We start from the raw sequence: 22076 nt of genomic DNA, 5'->3' as shown, positions 1-22076 counted from the left end.
CTCTTGCTCTAGCCAGGGTTCTCTCGTAGAGAATGGCAATCCATTGCCTGAAGGAAGGGCCAAATCTATACTCCTCCAGAGCGGACATAAGAAAGGGCCAGTGAACGATATCAAATGCTTTCTCAGCATCGAGGGACAGGATGAGGTGTGGGTCTTCCTTTATAGTTACCACCTCCAGCCAATTATGTAACCTCCTAAGGTTATGTCTTGTCGACCTCCTCGGCATAAAGCCTGACTGGTCTTGGTGGATGAGACTGGATATTACCGCAGTCAGACTGTTGTCTAGTCTTCTGGCCAGTATTTTAGTTTCCAAATTAATAAGGGAGATGGGTCGGTACGAACTACACTTCTGTGGCGGCATATCCTTCTTCGGAATTACCACAATTGTGGATCCTTGGGGAGACTACCCATTATCAGCGCCTCTAGGTATAGCTGAAGAAGGTGAGGACTAAATAGTGTCACGTTCTGGTTAAAGAATTCAGGGGGGAGCCTATTCGGGCCCGGGACCGTACCAGTTTTCAACTGCCCAATGGCTTCTATGATTTCCTCATCCAATGTCTGCGATTCGCTTGTCGCTAGTTTGGGGAACTGTATTTTCTGAAGATATGCATTTTTTTGTGCTGGCTCTGTCAGGGAGCATTGCACATAGTAGGCCTCATAGTACCCGGCGAAGGCATTAGCTAGTTCAACAGGTGTTGTATGGGTCTGACTGTCCTCTGCCTGTGTCTGGGTTACCCACCTACTATCTAGCTATTTTTTGCTAAGCCACACAAGCAATTGACCCATTTTATCTCCAGCGTCGTATAGATGCTGATACATGGCTTGTATTGTGTTACACGTCCTTTTTGGCCAGCGCAAAGTATTCCCATCACAGGACTTGTAGTCTCCGCAACAGGACGGGGTCATTGCTCATGATGGCCTGCGTTTCAATCTGTAGGAGTTGGGATTCAAGCCCTGTGATCTCTTCACCTTCTTTCTGTTTATAAGCTATAATGTTCAGGGCTCTATCCAGCAGGACGGGTTTATATGCTTCCCATAACGTAATGGCGGAGTGTACTGACCCTACGTTTTCACAAAAATAGAGTTCCGAGTCTACCCTAATTTCTTGAGCAACCTTGGGATCCCCCAGTTCCCATGGCTTGAGCTTCCATTCCCCGGCCGGGCGTCGTGTATGGGCACCTACTGTGAGCCATAGGGGTGAATGGTCTGAGAGACCTCTCGCCAGGTATTCTACTTTTTGAATCTCCCCTATTTCTCCTGCTAGGGCTAGTATATAGTCTAATCTCGCTTTGTGGGCACCTAAATAAAAGGAATAAGCTTTGGTCTGGGAATGTTGCCTGCGCCATATGTCAGTCAGTGTCAGTGTATCTGCGAACCGTTTAAGTGGTGTCTCTTTGGGGCCTCCCGTTGGGATTGTTGTACGGTCCAATATGGGGTCCATTACTTCATTGAAGTCTCCTCCAATAATGTGATTGTCAGAGCCCGCTTCCAGAAGGACCACATCAAGCTTTTCAAGCGTTTGTCTTTGCAACCTGGGGGGTGCATATACACTACTGAAAGTGATGTTTCGTCTGTCCCACACGCCCTTGACCGTAGCGTGTGTACCATTGGGATCTAGCCAGGTGCGCTCGGTTCTGAATGGCAGACTTTTTCTGATTAGGGTGGCCACCCCTCTCGCTCCGATGGAAACCTCTGCATGGGCTAGTGTTTTGGATGCCCCTCTGCCTAGGAATCCACCTTGCGTACCTTTCAGATGCATCTCTTGCAGAAAGATGACATCGGGCTCCAGTCTTCTGAAAAACGCTGACACCAGCCCTCTCTTAACCTTATTTCCCATCCCGTTTACATTCCATGAGAGGAGCGAAAAGATGCCCTTATGAGGTGTCGTTGTCATGGCATGGTGCTCTACCCTTCCCACTTCTGGAACCGTTTCCTGGATCCCTCCGTCTCTCTCTCTCTGTAGTCTAAAAAAAACATACATTCCTGTTATTTTGCCAATTAACTGAGTAAGAGCCCCAACCCTCCCCCCCACCGCCCCACCACCCAACAGACTGCCCCTTGGGTCAACATGACCAACTTTGTCGTGTTTGGATCAGAGAGGTCTGTCACCCACCCCCCCAAATATACCTCTCTAAGTGTCTCACTGCTACTCCAGCCCCACTGGTTCTGGTATACTGGCCTGTAGTAGGCTATCCAGGGGCCAGGAACTTGGGCTACCGGTATCAGGGTTGTCTAGGAGGTAAGGGAGGCTCTACACGAGGTAAACAGTTCAAGATGTCAAACCTAGAACAAAAAACTGGGACAAAAGAAGAGAGAGGATTGGGGGGAGGGGAAGGGCGAGGCGAAGGGGAGGGAGTGTAAGGGAAAAGAGGAAATGAAAGTCAAATACAACAGGGCAAGCTAAACATGTGGGTGGCGTGCAAGCTCCTCAGTCAGCTTATGGTCTATGTGGTTTTCCAGGCCTGATACTGCTTATCATTCTTCTGTTTCTGCTTGCCGGGTCTGAGTGTCTGTGTCCTTTTCAGCTCCTTCACCTGTCTGATTTTCAAGGAGATTAAAATTCGGCAGCAAATGGTGATTCTTCTCCGGGTCTGATTTAATGTCCTGATCTGTGTAGTCTGCTAAGCGCTGTGGAGAGGGCCCCCTGCTAGCAGGTTCATGTTGGATCTATCCATGTGGTGTGTCCTTTCAGAGTCCGAGACCCGCGGCATCGACCCCGCCATCCTCCTGCTCCAATACGGCACCACCCTAAGTTGTTCATTCTGGGCAGTTGCAGTGCCCCTCCATTTGAGGCATTGCGATCTTGGTCTGTGTCCGCACGCCGGCTGGACTTTTTGGGGAAGTGGCGCCGCTGCTCTTATCAGAAGGCGTTCCTCTAACAAGTGCCGGGCCTCTTTTGGAGTGTTGAAGAACAGTGTCTTGGACTGGTAGATCACTTTGAGTTTAGTGGGGAAGAGTAGCATATATGTGATTTGTAACTGCCGTAGTTTGTCTTTCATGGAATCAAACGTCTTGCGTTGTTTTTGCACCTCTCGTGAGTAATCCGGGAACACCATTATTTTGGTATTTTCCAGCCGTATTTCCCCCTTGTGTCTGATTTCTCGGAGGATGTGGTCTCTGTCTTGATAGTTAAGAAATCTTGCGATCAGCAGACGTGGTGAGGCTTCCGGTGGCAGCTGAGTCCCTGGAATTTTATGTGCCCTTTCGATTACAAAGCACGGTGAAAATTGTGCGCAAGGGAGAGTGTTCAGCAGCCATTCGCTCAGGTAGGCCCAAGCGTCCGATCCCTCTACGGCCTCCAGAAAGCCAAGAAAGCGGAGGTTGCTTATCCAGGCTCAATTTTCAGCATTGTCGACTCTCCATAGCTCATCCTTCATGGCTGCTGTCATGGCCGTGACATTTTCTTGGAGTGTGTGCGTAGTGTCTTCTACTTCGGCCTGCATGACTTTTTCGGAGATGTTCGGAAGGTCTTGACAGAGCAGGTTAATGTCTATCTTTATTTTGTCAATTTTACCTTCGAAAGCCTCTCTGGAGGATTGAATTGCCTGACAGATAACAATGTTGTCCTGTGCGTCCATGAAAGCAGAGGCAGGGGGCTCCGACGTAGGCAGGATTTAGGCAAACTTGTCCATCTTCCCCTGCCTCTGCGGTTTTGGGCTTTGTCCCGTGCCATCAGGGACTAATGCTGGGCGGTAAGGCAAGGTTGTAGAGGTTACGCGAACCGTGGGGCCACCGGCGTGTCTGGGTTTTGCGCTTTTAGCAGGCGTCCTGCTGTAGGGCCGTGCCTCCGGCGAGTTTCCTCGAGTGCACCCCCCTGCACTGCACCTGGGATATGCTTCCCCTGCTCTGTCCGTGATCCCCTGGATGCGCTTATCTTCATGCGTCAGGAGCCTGTATATCCCCTTGGTGGCGAGAGTACGCCACCACTGGCAGTCTGTAGTGGTGATTGCACTTCGGTTTTGCAGGGCCCCTGGCCGTAAGTTCACTCCGCAGCCCCGAGCATGGAGCGGGAGCACAGGGGGCAGGCAAGTGGGGCATGCTAAGTTCGACCTGAACCTCCTCCGAGCCCTTTGTGGTCGCGCCCACCAGCCCCGCCGCCGGATCTCCCTACCGCCCTTCGTGATCGTCTGTCCTTGCCTCCGGGGCGACCGCCGGCCCGACTTCATAACGGTAGGTCCCTCTGGTCCCCGTGCTCTCTTGCGGGCTGCTCTGGGCTCGGCGCGGGCCCTCATTCACCCCCCCTGGCCCCGCGTGCACCGATCCAGTCAGGCTATCACTTCTTGGTGCGCCCACCGGGGTGATGGGTCCGGTGAGCCCGCCCTGCCTCTTCAGGCTCCTGATGCGAAAACACAGCAGTCGCGGGAGGCCCAACGCCGTCTGACCACCTCGAGGATCACACAACGTCACAGGGTCACCGATTCCTGGCCCGAGCCTGTACAGGCAGTCTTTAGTGACACTGCTGGGAAAGAGGATGTCGGTGCCAAAGAGAACCCTGCTGCTGCTTCTCTCGCCATGACAACGGTGAAGGCAGAAGGCGATGTATGTACTCTGCTGCGGCACCAGCTGCTCAGCGCAGCTCGTCGCACTCGGAACCAGGCAGGCAAGGAGGGGAGGCGCGCGGAACCCCCCGGCACCACCAAGTCGCTGCCTCTGTTTGTGGTGAGGTGTCCCTGTTCAGTGTCTCTCAGCCGAGATGCATTGCCTCATCCAAACCTACGCCATCACCAGTGCCGCCATCTTGTCTCCGAGGCCGTCACACAGCCTCTCTCGTTGGCGATCGAATTACTGCAGGTGTCTTTCGTCAGGGTTTTTGCCGTGGTTGCTCACTGTCCGCACACTCAACGCTCGTTATTACAGGTTAGGATGTCGGTTGTGAGCTGAGGATTAATAAGATCATTGACAGGCTCACAGAGCTCCGGTCGGACACATGTATTCCGCCATGTTGGTGGCCACGCCCCCCCATTACACATTTTTCGGAACAATGTACATTTAATATAATTCAGTAATTGCCAAAGACAAGGCAAAACAGTTTTTACAAATAAATGTAAAATCAATGTTAGTTTTAAATTGTAATCATTTATTTATTTATTTATTTAATATTTCCCCTTGTTTAGTGCATTTTCTGTATTTTATTTAATTGTTGTTTTTGTAAGGAGTAATGCATATGTTTATTTTTTCACTTATTAAGTTAAAGTAAATACACCTGTATTAACACCTAAATATAAAAATTCCAAATATTTTTGAGTGCAAATGTCCATTATCATGACACAAAATTTTAATGTTTATTAATTTTTTCTTCTTCTAATGTTTGGACTTAACAAAATATTTTAAAACTGTTGTGCAGTTTTTATTATTAATGTAAGTAAAAATATGTACTTCACATTTTCAACATTAACATTTTTAATAATCAATTAATTCTAAATGAATAATAATGTTAGGACAAACTTTGTAAAGTATTTTTTTTATTTATAATTGAGATTCATTCTCTCATGAACTTTTTATTTATTAAAAAGGGGGGTCAACAACAACACCTTGTGTATTTATTGCCCATAACTTGTCTCCTAAACATAGTCCACAAGGTAACCTCCTAAGAAGGTGCATCTATTTGGCACAGAGCAGGACCCTCAAGGATTTTTCTTGGGAGGGGTGGGTTTAGGTTTGGTAGTGGTTAAGGACCGGTAAGAGGTGAATTCAGAAGGAGGATTAAGGGTAGGAAGGGTGGTAGAGGATTGGCTTTTGGAGGTGGAGGGAGGTTGGCTGGGGGATGTGCTTGTCTCTGTATGTTTGGCAGTTCCATGTGGGTTTGGTGTTTGTTGTGTATGTTTAGATGTGGGGTTTTTGACTGGTGTTTGATATTCTGGCGAGTGCGAGCATTTGCTTTTTATTGGTGTTGTTTTGTGTGTAAGTGTGCTTTTGTGTGGGTGTATTAGTCTTGATGAGTGTGTTGTGATGGTTGGTGTGGTTAAGGTGCTTGTGGGTGAGGTGATGGTGCTTGTGGGTGTGGCGGTAGTTGTGGATATGGCGGTGGCTATGGTGCTTTTAAGTGTGATGGTGGTTATGGTACCTGTGGGTGTGGTGGTGGTTGTAGATATGGTGACAGTTGTGTTTCTTGTGGATATGGTGGTGTTTGCGGTGATTGTGGTTGTTAAGGGTGTTGTTTCAATAATGTATGATGTTTGCGTTTGCTTGCGCTTCTTTGTGTGTTTGTGTTTATGTGTGTGTGTGTGAGTATGCTGTTTGTGTCTGTTGAAGTGGGTCCCTGTAAAGAAGTGAGGGTTCTTGGGATTGGGGTTGAAGTTTAAATTTGGGTTGAGGAAGGGACCTGAGTTGAGGCAGAAGGTTGGGCTGGCTGGGGGCTGGGGTGAATGAGGAGGCGGCTATTTTGGCAAGCAATCTCAGAACGGTAAATGGCATCCAGAAAATGCAACCTTTTGCTGCATTTGGCAGGTTAACCCCTTGATGCCATTCATGATCGCAGCCTACAGAGATGCGGTGTAATAAGTTAATAGCGCAGGCAGAGTGACAGGGGTAGGGAGTGAGGTGCCTGTGGCAAAGGAGACCCCAGCCCTTTTAGGGGTTCGGGTTCGGCCATCTCGATGAAGCAAAAGAAAGGATGGAGATGTGTCTCTGGGTGGTGGCCAAGAATGCAGTTGTTACAGTTCCGGTACGTTCCACCACCACTAAGGACTGGACAATTGTGGAGGCCTCTGATAAAGATGACAATGTGATGGTCTGCGATCCAGTCCTATCACCCTCCATTCCACTGCGTCTATTGGTATCTTATGTTTGACCACTCGAAACACAGTGGACAGCTCCTTCCCCTACTTCTTGCTCAACATCTCCTTCACCTGCTCTTGAAGATGCTGTACAGACGTATACTTTAGATTGATTGCATCTGTGTAAATATAACTGATCATTAAGTTTTTCTCTCAAAACATTGTCTAAATTTTTATACTTCACCTGCTTCAAGGCTTTTAAACTTTGGTTACTTTTTATCATTATCTCCTGCATGTAGGGAACAGCTTCAGAAACCATTTGGTCAGAATTTTTTTCATTTTCTATTATTGCTCCTAGTTTATTTTTGATCATTTGTCTCAACTATTTTCAATTCTGTCCAAGAAATGTTTTACACTTCTGTATGGTTCTGATTTGTTGTTTTGAAAAGTGAACTTATGGTACAAAAATGTAATATAAAACAAGAATCCATTCGTACCTTGTGTGTACGAGGCAAATGTACTAACATTTGTACAAACTAAAAGCCTGTTTTTTTTGTTTGGGCATTGCACAATGTTATAACTTACTTTAATTAACGTAAGTATTTTTTAAATATTAAAATAAAATATGCTTATTAATGTATCGCGTCCTATGTATTTACTTGTGCTGTTGAAGAAAACCAAGCAAACACAAGGAGATGATGGACGGAGCGCTGAAACTTTTCAGACACTCACCCCAGTCACAGAGCTGGGTTGAATCCATCATCATTCTTTAGCTCACTTCGCCATCTCAGTTCAGACCCAGCTATATGCAAATCAGTCTTGACCCTCTGCCTTATGAGTACAGTCCAGCCCAAACTGCAAAGCCAGGTCTTCCCTGAACCGGAAACAAGCATCCTTGGACCGGTTTCTGGGTAACACCCTTCATCAGCCAGGCTAGCTTGAATCCAATGGCAAAGTAAGCAAGGGACCCACGTCTTGGCATACCCTGCCAACTTGGGGTTAACAAAGCAAACAAAAGGAGATGATGGAAGGAGCGCTGAAACATTTCTGACACTCACTCCCAGTCAAAGATCTGGGTTGAATCCATCATCATCATTCTTTAGCTCACTTCGCCATCTCAGTTCAGACCCAGCTATATGCAAATCAGTCGACTTTCCTTTCTTGGAAGTGTGGTTAATTCATTTGGACCGTATTTGGGAGGTCCGCAACGTCAAAGCGCCCTTTGATATACATATAAATATATATATATTACCTAATGGCAGTCGCCAGTAGGTAGTTATAGTTAGGACCAAGTTTCCATAGGAAATTTTTTTTTTGTTTTGCTTATAACTTTGGTGTCGTTTGATGAATCTTCATGAAACTGTCCAAACTAATTCTTTGTTCATATCAGCTCCTATGTTGAAAGTTTGGGGGTGATTCATCAAGGGGGGACGAGAAAAAAGGGGGGTCACAAAACGTGTTTTCTCCATGCAATTTCCAGAGGAAACTTTAGACAAGGCTACAGGTCGAACGGGTGAACGGAATTACCCCAAATTAGGCAGGGAGAAGGGACTTGGTCTAGAAAGCACGCTTTTATTTATTTGGTGTAAATCTGTTCAGTAGTTTTGGAGAAATATTGAAATTTAGATATATCGATATTTGGGAATTCTGCCATCTGATTGGCTGGGGCATTACGAGCATGAGCTTGCTGCTTATTGGTTGCGAGCGCTGCAAGCATTTGCAACTAGGAAGTGTTGGCTGGCATTTTATAATTTCATTGAAATGAGTAAGGGGAAAAAAGGGCTAAAAGAGGAGGAAAGAAGAGGATAGGATCGCTGTAACCTCTGTGGGGGAGTGGGAAGCAAAGTAGTCACTCCTACCGGTCTGAAGGTGCAGTGTTGCTCAGAGTGAAATGGTGATGAGATGCTGCTACACTCAGGTATGAAACCAGGAGCCTAAACCGTGAGCTCATTGCTGTAAAGTGAGGTGCTCTGGTCTTTGTAGCATACGTGTGCAAGTAGTGTTAATAGGCGTTTGTACCATACAGGGAGCGGTATGCGAACTACTGAACACTACTGTGCGTTTATACAATACCGGAAGTGACGTGCTCACGCCTACTGGTGTGACGACTCGAGGATCAAACCGGGCTGATTGCTGTAAAGTGATGGGCTCTGGGCACTATAGCATACTGGCTGCTGTAATATAACTGTGTAGGTAGTGTTAGTATGCGTTGTACTATACAGGGAGTGGGAAGTGAACTACTCACCCCTACCGGTCTGAAGACGCGTGGATAAAACCATGAGCTCATTGCTGTAAAGTCATGTGCTCTGTGTAGTATTCTAATGTAAGTCATAGTAGAATGGTCATAGTAGAATGTTAGTATGTAATGCTAGTAGAATGTAAGTATGTAATGTTAGAATGTAGGGCTGTCATGAGGGGAACCTTGGGGTGTTTGTACACGGTGCTGGAGAAGACGGTTGCCTTGCTGTCTGCTCCTGTTGGTGGCTGTTTAAGCTGTCTTGTTTTCCTTCAATAGCTCAACTTATAGGATCCACTGATGTCTGCCTCTTCTGTACATAAAGTTGGCGACGAGCGGGAGAAGGCAAAAAGAAGGCAGCACTCACCAATATTTTGAGTATGCTTGCGTTGTGCTGAAGAGCCGTTTTCTTTGTGAAGCTGTTTCTACTCATCCCAGGGTCGTTGGCTCATTGAACTATGTAATCCAAACTCTGGTAGGATTGATATTTTTAGATTTTGGGCTTCCTCTGCCTTTTCAGTACACTCTGGTGGCTGTACTACACGTGTGCAAGTAGTGTTAATATGCGTTTATACTAATTCTGTAGTTATGCAGTAACCAATGCATCATGGTCCTAGGGAGCACCACCTCCCAGGCGCAGCTCATACAATGTACCGGGGTGTGCATCCGTGGGACATTTATGTTTGCTATTACTGGGCGGGTACATGGCTTCCACCCTGTGATAGCAAATCCTTGTTTGCCTCATTGAAGAGAGAGGAGGAAAACCTTGTATCGCTTTAATAGAGCGGATCCGGATGGTAAAAATGGAGAAATAAAAATGAAGCGGGGTCTCACCCCTTTATTTAAATGAGCCCCCTGGTGGGTAATATTCCGGGCCAATTCTATTATTATATTGCGGGGTCTCTGCAGCACTGGGGACCTTAATCTCACATGTAAATTAGGCGCGGGAGGGCACAGAGACGTTTCGCAGCCTAGGGGATCGCCACGTCCCCAGGTATTGTTTACTGATTGTTCAGGGGGCTTCGAGGCCAACTGAAGTCTGGGGATCGCCATCCTCCGGGGCTTTACTTAAAAACGCAGGGTGGGCCTCATCAGTCCCTGAAGCCTCGGTGGTCCTAGGCAGTGCCTTATTGGTTCTGTAATCACACGGGCAGTACTCATGGTGTTATAAAGTGATACAAGCATAGAACCCTTGCAGTTGTAGAATTAAGCAGGCTTCATTTACGTAATAGTCTGTTGGTTAATATATTGGTAAGTGCACCGCAAAATTACAAATGTTTTCACTCATAACCTCCTATAAACAGCCGATTTTTCACAATAAACTACAGACAAGTGTTGTCAGAAAAAGATGAACTGTACACTCACTAATTTATTGGTAAAAAATAAACTTTATTAAAACAACACAAATAAATGGATAAGCAAGTTTATTAGAAGAAACAACAGTATAACATGAAATAAGTGGGTGGGACTCCTCCGGAAGCAGCGTACAATACCGGCAAGACAAAAAAGAAACATAAGTATGTGTGCCATGTCTAAGAGAAAAAGAAAGGTAGTGAGAATGAAAGGAAGATAGTTAGAATGGGACAGAGAGGTAGTGGGTGGAAGGGGGAAGGGGAGGTGGAGTCAAAAGAACAGAGGGAGGAGGAGATAGAGCGTCGGCCTACTGCACCCAGCCCTCACTGTTTACCTCCCGTCACCCGTATGTCTAAGACACTGGGGTCCGCGAGAAAGAGTGCGGTGCAGCAAGTCCTTAAAATGAAACAGATATGAATGAGGCCAGAGATTACATTATTATCTACGGCAACATTGCTTGCCTGCACCTGTGCACCCAGGCTACTGTACCCCAGCCCCTTCCCTTGCACTGTGCTCAATTGCAGCTGCTGTGCACCGAGGCTTCACTGCTCACCTGCCACCACTGGTGTGTCCAACGACGTGCCAGTGCAAGCTCCGACTCCGGGGTGCCTCTCTAGGGTGGCACAGCAGGTCTCCGGTCGGGGACGATGTCTTGGTACCATGAGGGAAGGCGTCAGAATGACCAGGGCATAATCACCGGGTGAGCAACGCTCTGCCCATTTTGGCGCAACCAATTCAGTGTCTGAAAAGGGAGAAATAATATAATGGTGGAAACGTCTGGAGGTAATTAAAGGTTTATTTCAAGCTTAATAGTGAATACCAGTTGAGTGCATCCTTCCTTCTTGAAGTACGATCTACCAACTGTTAGTGGCAATCGTGGTTCAAAGGAAGTTGGAGTGTATGAGAAAACACAAGGTTAAATAATAATATGGTATGCCAACGTTCACATACAAAGAAACAGAGCGCACGCTAGAAACATAATGTGCGCGTGTAATGCAGTGGCGCAAGCCTGTGCGCATGTACACTTAGTAATCAGCTCACTACAGTGCCCCAAAAGCCAATGCTACGTGTCTGTAGGGCAGCGCTGCCCGCTGGCTCAGGCCTACAGTACAGTCCAGCAGGTCCTTAAAATGAGACAGAGATGTGACTGAATGAGGTCAGAGATCACATCATTATGCACGGCAACATCACTTGTTCACACCTGTCCACGCAGGATAATGCACCCTACCCCTCCCGCAGCACCGCGCTCAATTGCAACCCCGGTGCACCCAGGCCCTACTGCTCACCTGCTATCATTGTGTGTCCAAACACGACGGGCAGCAGTGTTCACAATTCATGCGCAGTGTTGATTGCAGGATGGTGTACACCTCATGGGTCCCTTTAGAAACTCGACGTCAAGTAGGGTTCACAATTCATGTCCAGTGTTGATTGCCAGGATGGTGTACACTTCATGGATCCCTTTTTTTATTGCACGTTGTGATATGCGAGGTGAATGCGCCCATATCACCTGAGGCAGTGTGGAAAAACTGGGACATGTGGCATCGTCGTTATCCTATTTATACGTTCCCAAAGTGGGCTGGGCTTGCGTGCACAGTATTATTGAAAGTGTTGCTATTGTGAAGCGCCCACAAGTGAATGTGCTCGGATGGAGGGAGGATCAGCAGTGAGGCTTCGTCATACATAGTGATAATGCTCATTACAGTCAAGCAATGCATGTCAAACGTGAATCTGAAGGTCTCACATATGACACACTACTATACTGATAAAGCATGACAATAGAGCATAAAGCAACACAAATGTACACATTACTCTTTACTGTTTGTCACGTGTGATCTAGGATGTGCACTCTGCCCGTGGCTGATGATACCCCTTCTAGCCACTAATTCCCAGGCCGAAAGGCAGCACAATAATATGCACACACAAACACCAGGGGCATCGTGTAACACACATTTGTTTTTTGATGTAACGTTTCGGATGCATGGCCATTACACGTGGAAGGCTAATGTACAGACCATGAATATTGATCAAGATGATCGTTGCATGTTGTGTGTAGTATAAGATATGTATACACAGCAAAAAACTTTTCAAAAAAGCTCTCTAAGCAGAAGGGGTGTGTCTCATCAAACGCTGTAGAGAGAATGACTAAAATGGGTGGGGTCCTCCAACTGTTACAATGGGAAATGTTATGAAGTAATCAAATGCTTTTTTTTAAGGTCACATGGCAATTACGCATCAAGGGCGGAAGGAGGCCGCACCTAACGCGATTTTGAGAAAATATATTTATCATAATATAAGTTTATTACAGTTAGAAATATATAAATGTTTAAAATATTTTAGATTAGCGCTTGCTCTCATATACACTTTAAAGTTTTTTAGATATAGTTCTGAGACATAAAAAGAAAATGAGGGAATGGCGTACCCGGCGCGATACCATACGTCTATGACGTAACACAGGGCCTGGCAGCGTGCACTCATCGCATACGCAACGTGCTGCGGGTGCGACCCAATACGTACATGACGTAACGCGTGGCTTGGTACTGCGTACCTGTTGGATACCAAAGTAGCAGCTGGCGAGACCTCATACATATATGATGTTACGTGGGAAGCGGTGTCACAAATCCTTCGGATGCGAAATGCGCATCATTTACGGGTTTAGCAATATGGCGGATAGGATTTGCATGGTGATGGAGCTTGGTACACTACCGGTATGGGACTGCAGTTTTCTCCCCCCCAAAAAAAGATATACATATTTTTGGGGAAGATATAAAACATTACATAATTTTTAAAGTTAAAAAAAGGATACTAGAGTTCCAAAATATTACAAAAAAAATAAAAAAAAAGATAGGTTTTATAAACATTCAAATATGAAATTAACATTAAAAAAATTGAAATTCACTGGAAAAAACCATAGGTTTTACAGACGTTATAGTTAGGAATTAGCATTTAAAAAACCTTTGAAATTCACTAAAAAAACACAGGTTTCAGGGACGTTATAGTTAGTTGGACATTTGACTCATATAAAACCAGAGGAATTCGCCTGTTATAGTTAGTTGAGCTAATTATAACTCGCGCGCCCGCATTGCACTGCTGATGATGTCACATATCACTCATGACATGGTCAGTGACATCACTGATGACATCACTGATGACATCTCATGGGATGCATTCAGAGAATCCGCCGCATTCCTTTCCCCTCTTAATCCAAGAACATGACTCCTCTAGCTGACATCAACAGAACCCATGACATCACCACCTTATCCTACACTAAAGACGACCCAGCTCATCCTTTCGCTCTCCGCAGACCCCACCACCACGAAGACCATCTTCCACAACTGTGTGAAGAACATTATCAAGTGGACGAAGACCAACTATCAGAAGCTCAACGTTAACAAGACCAAAGTGCTGATCTCTGGCAAAAACACCTCTCCTTGGATTGAAACCGGTTGGCCCACAGAACTCCGATCTACTGTCACACCAACAAATCATGCCAGCAACCTTGGCATCATCCTGGACAGCAAGCTCACCATGAAGCGACAGATAAATGCATTCTCCTCAGCCTGCTTCCACACTCTCTGCATGCTCCGAAGAATCTTCAAATGAGGAAAACTGTCACTAAAGCCCTAGTCGCCAGCTGGCTGGACTATGGCAACACAATGTACGCAGGATCCAACGAACTTATGATGAGGAGACTACTGACGATACAGAACTCAGCAGCCGGATTCATCCTCAACGTGCCTAAACAAACCAACATCACCTCACACCTTAGGAACCTCCACTGGCTCTACGTCCAGAAAAGATGCAAATTCAAGATACTGATACACGCCTACAAAGCACTTCATGATCAAGACCAACATACATCAACCAACACCTGAACTTCCACTAATCATCCAGAAACCTTCGCTCCGCTGCCCTTGTACAGACACCAGGCATCTGCTGAAGCCACAAAGGAGGCTGTTCCCTCTCCTACCTTGCTCCCAAGTCATGGCACTGCCTTCCCCTCTACCTCCTGTCATAGCCCTCACTGGCGAAATTCAGACCTGGCTCTTTGACTGAGCCCTGCAGCCTAGTACCTAGATACCCTCACTGGTGATTGTAGGGGTATACAAATACTGATTGATTGATTGATTGATTGATTGATAAGTTCATTAAGGAATTTCAGGGTCTTGCATCATATATTATTGGGAAAGTCACCTCACCAGGGTTCATTTGTCAATTAACAACCATTGGCAAAGCCAATAGGTCCCACCACTGAGAGAGACCTATTGGCTTTGTCAACATGTTTTAGTCATGCCGTACAGCAGCACGGTTGCTGTGCATTTACTGAAAGCAAAAAAAAAAAATCACTGACAATTGGCTGCATCAGGAGACATCATGGCAGAAGGGTGTGCAACACTCTGTGTTATGGCAGGTGGTTCAGAGCAGGCAATGACAAAGAGGTGAGAGTAAATTATTAACAATAGGAGGGAGTGAGGGAATGTTTAAAAAAGTGCCTTGAAGCAGCCAGCAGTGCCCCCCTCATAACATTTTTATTGTTATAGCGGGTGGGTGGGAGAGTAGGCATCACTGAGGGAGGGCATGGAACACGGAGGCTGTGGTATAAAACTTTCTGTGATGCGGTCAGCTGTGTCTGTGGCATAGTACTTTTTGGCTATGGAAAATGAGTGCGGGCAAGCAACAACAAGATAGAGGGTGGGGGAAAGCCATGACAATAGGAGTGAAGTAGGGCAGTGGCTGAATGTTTAAAAACATTAAAGTGTTCTGACTTGACTAGTGGTGGCTGCATGGATTTGCTGACTTGTGACTACCGGGCAAACACCTAGTGACTCTAGGCGCTGACATTTGCACCACAGTGATGGCAGCCTTCTTTGTTTTGTGTTTTTTTACAGGGGTGCCCCTGTGCTCTCGCTCTACTTCCAAACTTACCCACCGGTATTTTGCTACCTACAACTCTAGCGCTGTTTAATTAGGCACTGTAATGCATGCGGCAAAATACACATCTGCAACAATAAAGCAGCACAACAACCGGCGATATGATACTCATTTTTTTGCTATAGCCAGTGGGTGTTTTCTTTGGAGATTCATTCACGTTGAAAAAATATGTTTAACCCGGTTACTGCGCCCGCGATTTTGCGGAAGTACGGCACTTCCGCAAAATGGGCGGGCCGCGTCGGCCATTGGCTGACGGCAGCACTGGGGAGGTAGTGCTGCCGTCGGCCAATGGCCGACGGCAGCATGGAAGGGGGTATTAAGTATGGATAAGATTTGTTGTTTGAAATCACTATTTAGGTCTTCGTGAATATATAAAATGATCATGAAGCTTTAGAGAAAAACAAATTCCCTTGTAGGCATATTTACCTATTATTGAAATTCACCCAAGCCTCCAAGGGTATATTGGGTTGCCCAATCTTGTTGTAGCACTTCTATGAGCAGCACATTTCACTACTGCTGTGTTTGATGGTAGCTTCAAAGCACAAAACAAATCGAGAATGCACAGTCAATTGTGAATTGGTGTCCCAGCTGAAGTCATGAAACCATGCTGTGACTACAATTAGCCAAAACCATGAACTATTCCAAAGCAATACTATCAGCATAGATTGTAACACTCAATGTACTGGCTATGCAGCGCACTCTAGTAACGGCAACTAATTGAGCCACTTGTACGAATGTTAAATTACACAAGTACGATCCCTCCATAATGCATGGTAATGTGCAAACTGAATATGCTGCTCCGAAATTTCATTGGACATCTTTCAAAGAAGAGCCATCGACAAATAAAACCAAATCAGCCGAATCGAGTGTTACATCTTGATTATCTGTTCTTGGTTTTGTGCACAATTCTGTCCTTCAAGGCAGTCATGCTCCTCCTGTACATCCGTATGATCATGGTGATCTTTTTGAAGTAGCAAAAGAGTTACAGGATTTAAAATACCACATATTTCAATGGACACATTTGCAGCTGCTAGATTTGCCAACTCATGTCTAGTCGATTTAGCATTTGTCAATTGTTGAATTCTTGTTCGGATCAGAAGCGTCTCCACTCAATGAGGCACTAGGACAATTAATGTATGATCCATGACATGACTTGACACTCTCTGCAATGACAATAGAAGTAGCTGCTACTGATCTTAAACATCTCTGCAAAACAGCAGCAGCTGAATCTACAGTGGCAGAAAAATATGCTACATGCCTTTTTATAGTCCCACCTGGATGTGCAAGAACAGAAAGCGAGCACCCTTCTTTTTCTTGACCGAATAAATTAAAATGTATTTTTCATAATCAGGCATTCCTAGAGCGGGCGCCGTATATTAAGTATGTCTCTACTCCAGGAAGGCTTTCATACATTCTTCATCCCAAGGTATCGAATCTGTTACATAACTCCGAACCAACCACAGTAATGCCTTTACAATTGAGGAAAAGTTGGGAATACATTGACAACAGTAGCCAACCATCCCAAGAAGCACTCGCACTTATCTCTGTGTAGTTACTCACAATCACAGAAATATGAGCTTTGTACACCTTCCAAACTCCTTTTTAGGTCTGTGCTGTGCTGTGCTGCGAGACAAATTGTTTTCAATTAAGTGGACTTACAACCCACCAGAGCATACTCTTAGTTGTTTTTGCTGTCACTCCCATTTGCAATCTTCCAATTGCTTAACTCCCATAGGCTTCCCTTCTTTTCTTGTGTTAGCTCCTTCCTGGAGCATGGGCTAAGTATATGTGTTCTATCTCGTCTTTGTCCTACCTTGTATTTCTGCAGCACACATTTGTTTTTCTTTTATAAGCATTTTGGTAGTATTCCTGGAAGTGCAATGTGCTTTCAAACTTTGAAACATGCATAAGGCTTGTTATTTATGTTGCTTTCATCCCATCTGCTATCTCTATTGATGCTGTAGTTACTTAGACCCCAACTGTACTACTCCACACCATTCTACTTTATACTACTCCACTATATACAACTCCACACCACTCTACACCACTCCACTCTATGACACTCCATTATACTCTACACCACGCCACTCTATGACACTCCATTATACTCTATGCCACGCCACTCTAAGCCGCTCTATTCTAAGCCAACCCACTCTACTGTTTGCACTCCACTCTACAACACTATACAACTGCACTCCACCCCGCTCAATGCCACTCCACTGTACTCTACGCCACTCCACTCTATGCTACTTTACACCACACAACTCATTGCTATGCCACTCCCCTTCACACAGTGGCACTCTATGACACTCTATGCCACTGCACTCTACACCACTCTACTTTATGCCACTCTCCTTTAAGCGACACTCCTTAACGCCACTCAACTTTTATAGCACTTCATGCCACTCTACTCAACACCACTTCATGCCACTCTAGTCTACACCACTCTACTCTATGCTTCTTCACCCTATGGCATGCCACACAATACCACTCTATGCCACTCTACTCCACCCCACTCTACGCCACCCCACTCTTCACCACTTCACTCTACACCACTTTACTCGGTGACACTCTATGCCACACAATGCCACTCTATGCCACAAAATGCCATTCTACAGCACTCTATGCCACTCACTCTACGATGCTCCAATCTATGCCAACACTCTATGCCACTCTAATCTACTCCACTCTACGCCACTCTACTGTATGCCACTCCTCTCTCCTCTACACCACTCCGCTCATTTCCACTCCACCTCTTTCCACTCCACTCCACGCCACTGCATGCCACTCCACTCCACACAATGCCACTCAGTGGCACTTCACACCACTCCACTTTATGGCACTCTACTCTACATCACTCTACACCACTCTACTCCACTCTATGCCACTGCACTCTATTCCACTCCACACCACTCTAGTCTACGCCACCCCACTCTACTATATCCCACTACACTCTATTCCACTCTAAGCCGCTCCACTCTACATCACCCCACTCTATCCCACCTCACTCTGTGCCTCTCTACTATGATACTCCCCTCTATGCTACTCCACTCTACACCACTCCATGCCACTCTTCTCCACTGTACTTTACACCACTCTATGCCACTCTAGTCTACAGCACTCCACTCTATGCCACAAAACCTACTCCACTCTCCATCTCTCTTCTTTTCTCCACCCTACTCTACTCTACACCACTCTATGCCACTCTAGTCAACACCACTCTACTGTACTGTACTCTATGCCACTCTATTCTATGCCACTCCACTCTATTCCATGCCAGACTACTCCATGACACTGTACTGCATGCCACTCTACTCCATGACACTTTACTCCACACCACCCCACTCTACTCTATGCCATTCTATTCCACTCCACTCTAAACCACTCCACTCTACACTATGCCACTCCATGCCACTCCACTCAAGTTTACACCACTCTACTCTCTCTGCTGCTCCACTCTACAGCAACTCCACTCTACACCTCTCCACACCACTCCACTCTCTGGCACTCTACTCTGCTCTGCCCCACTCTACTCTATGCCACTCTACACCACTCTGCTCTATGCCACACTACTCTACTCTGCCCCATTCTACTTCATGCCACTCTACACCACTCTACTCTATTCCACTCTGCTTTATACTACTCTGCTCTATGCTACTTTACTCCACGCCACTCCACTCTATGTCACTCTACTCCACTCCATTCCACTCTATATCACTCTACTCTAGGCTGCTCCACTCTATACTCCAATCAAAGCCACTCCACTCTACTGTACCCCATTCCATCCTTTGGCACTCCAGTCAAAGCCACTCTACGCTACTTTACTCCTCTCCATTCCATGCCACTCCACTCTTTACAACACTAATCCACACACCTCTATGTCATTCCACTAGCTTTTAGCCATGCTGAACAGCAGCAAGCTGCTGTACAACATGGCTAAAAGACATTGGCAAAGCCACTAGTTCTCCCATAGGTGAGACCTACTGGCTTTGCCAATGCTTGTTGAATCTGATGTTGTAGATAAGCAACTTCTGTCTGAGAATGCTGTAACTTTGTGGTGGAAAATGTTTGCCGATTATTAGCTAAATGATTCAACAACGCAATGGTGTCCAACTTACATCTCTCGTTTGTTCTAGCTGTAATCATTAAATCATCAATGTATTGTATCAAAACTGACTCACAGGGTAATTCCAAAGATTCCAAATCCTTTTTAAGCCCTTGGAAAAAGATAGAAGGGGATTCTTATGATCACATATTGCCAGAATATGGCAACCAGCATTGTTACACCCTGATGACGATATTCAATGTGAGGAAGGGTCACTCTGGGCTGCGAAATAAAATGCTTTCAGTGATGTGGAGTTTTTGACAAACACTTGTGCTGCAAGGCTGGATGTGTTCCCAGCCTTGTAGGCTCCTGGAGAAGCAGAATAGACAGCTTTAATGAAGCACCAGGCTCAAAGTCACGGTCCACTGCACTTCAATATGGCTGTCGTTTTCCACCAAAACGGGGAACAAGAGGGCAATTTACTTTTCATGCATTAATGCCCATGGACCCCCAATGCAGGTAGCGAGACACATACATGGTTGGATTGGACGTGTCTGTACAGTCACTCTAAAAACAAGCATTTGCAATGCAATAGGTCTCGCATTTTAGACAGTTTGACCTATTGATATTGTAAATGACAATGCCTTTTATTATTGCAGGTTTTTTAAACACATAAATAAAAGGCACTGTCATTTACAGTGCCAATAGCTCAAAATCTCGCAATTGCGAGACCTATTGCATTGCATGACAGAAGCTGTGCAGCGTGGCCAAAAATCATTGGGTACGCCAATAGATCAAAATAGCGAAAACTGTTGGCTTTGCCAGTGCTTCTTTTTATTACAGGAATCATGCGGAGTCGGAGGGTGAGAAGGGTGGACTCCATAACATGCAAGTGCGAGGGGTGATCTGACTGTCCGACCGGCTGCCGCATCTTTCCACCACCTCCATCACTCAAGATCGCACTTGGATGCAGGCTGCTGGTCTACCACGGGTGCACAACACTGGCACAAGGGGTGCCCTGCTCTTCTGCCCATAACCTGTTGGGCCTGAAGTGGCAGAAAGCGCGTGGTAAGGGACCAGAGGCTGACTGGTTAGCAGCGTTATCTTTTGTAACTGGGTAACAGAAATGCCGGTCATCCATGAACAAAGCAGCCCCTCCTATCAAAGCAGCAGCGCATGCAACCTCGCCTGCCTGTTGCTCTCCTCTGTGTTTCCTCTCCAGCGGCGAAACTCAGGCCCTTGCAATCCGTGTGGCACGCGGTCGGCGGCGCCCCACAGGGGAAACCCGCCCTTGTTTTTATCCCTCCATAGGTCCCCTAAAACAGCATAAAGATCAGTGGTCGAAGTGGGGAAAAAAAGTAGGGGAACTGTGGGTGGAGAATCGGGGGGCGGGAATAATGAAGATTGGATCAGTGTGCGGAGTCAGGGGCGTGGCTAGAAATAGCAAAACATACCAATTTTAGTATGTTTAGCATTTCACTGACCAGTTACAGCCTATAACGTTATTTAATTCAATATAAACATGTTTATTTGAGGTTTAATTCAGAAAAAAGCAAACACTCATAGGGAATACAGGTTTATGTAAAGCGTGCACAATATAAGCAGGAACAACATGTTACCTTAATAATGCTTTTACTCTCATTGTTCAGAAATCCATGAGTATTTTTTGTCTCAAACATTAAGGACATGAATACAGGGCTCCTCCTGTACACATGTGTTAAGCAGGGCTTAGAAGAGAAAGGGACACTTCAGGAAAATCTAGACTCACGGATACCCGCAAAGGCTCCTTCATACTCATGTCAGCCAACTGGCTGCTCAATCATAATATAGCAAAAAGAAGAACTGGTGGACAGAATGCAGAACAATGTCATACATTCACCCCAGTACAGATATCTGGGCCTAAATCAATCGTTTTTTTGCTCACCATGTCATTCCAGTTTGTACCCAGCCATATGCAAATCCGTCTTGATCCTGCGCCCAATGGAAACAGTCCAGCCCGAACTGCCAAGCAAGGTCCTCCCTGGACTGGAAACAAGCATCCTAGGACCGGTTATGGGGTTTCACCCTTCATCAGCCAGGATAGCTTGACTCCAGTGGCATGGAGAGCACGGGACCCAAGTCTGGGCATACCCGTCCCATTCGGGGTGACAAAAGCAAATAAAACAAGCATTAGAAATGCAATCGGGCTCGGATTTATTTGAGTTTGAGCTAATGGCATTGTAAATGGTAATGTATTTTTGCTAAGTGTTATGGAGTGTGTTAATGTGGTGTGTAGTGGAATTATGTGTGTTAGATTATAATTGTAGCAATGGTGGCATGCTGTGTTTTTACATGAATATGTTTAAAACTAAAGTGTACCATACTGAGATTGCTACAATACTTAATTGTGGATGTGTAACAATCGATGCATGTACTGATGGCCGTGACTGCCTGTAGAAATTGTGCACTGATGGCTGGTGGTGAGCAGTAGCATTGGTGGTGGTGGTACTGCTGGCCGTAGTACTGGTAGTGGTAGTACTGGTGGTGGTGGTACTGGTGGTGGTGGTACTGGTGGTGGTAGTACTGGTGGTGGTAGTGGTATTGGTAGTGGTAGTACTGGTAGTGGTAGTACTGGAGGTCGTGGTACTGGTAGTACTGGTGGTGGTGGTAGTGGTAGTACTGGTGCCTGTAGTACTGGTAGTACTGGTGGTGGTGGTGGTACTGGTGGTGGTAGTACTGGTGGTGGTGGTGGTACTGGTAGTACTGGTGGTGGTAGTACTGGTGATGGTGGTACTGGTGGTGGTGGTAGTGGTACTGG

Source organism: Lissotriton helveticus, chromosome 5_1, assembly GCF_964261635.1.
Source record: "Lissotriton helveticus chromosome 5_1, aLisHel1.1, whole genome shotgun sequence".
Taxonomy (NCBI): Eukaryota; Metazoa; Chordata; class Amphibia; order Caudata; family Salamandridae; genus Lissotriton; species Lissotriton helveticus.
This window is presented reverse-complemented; position numbering follows the sequence as displayed.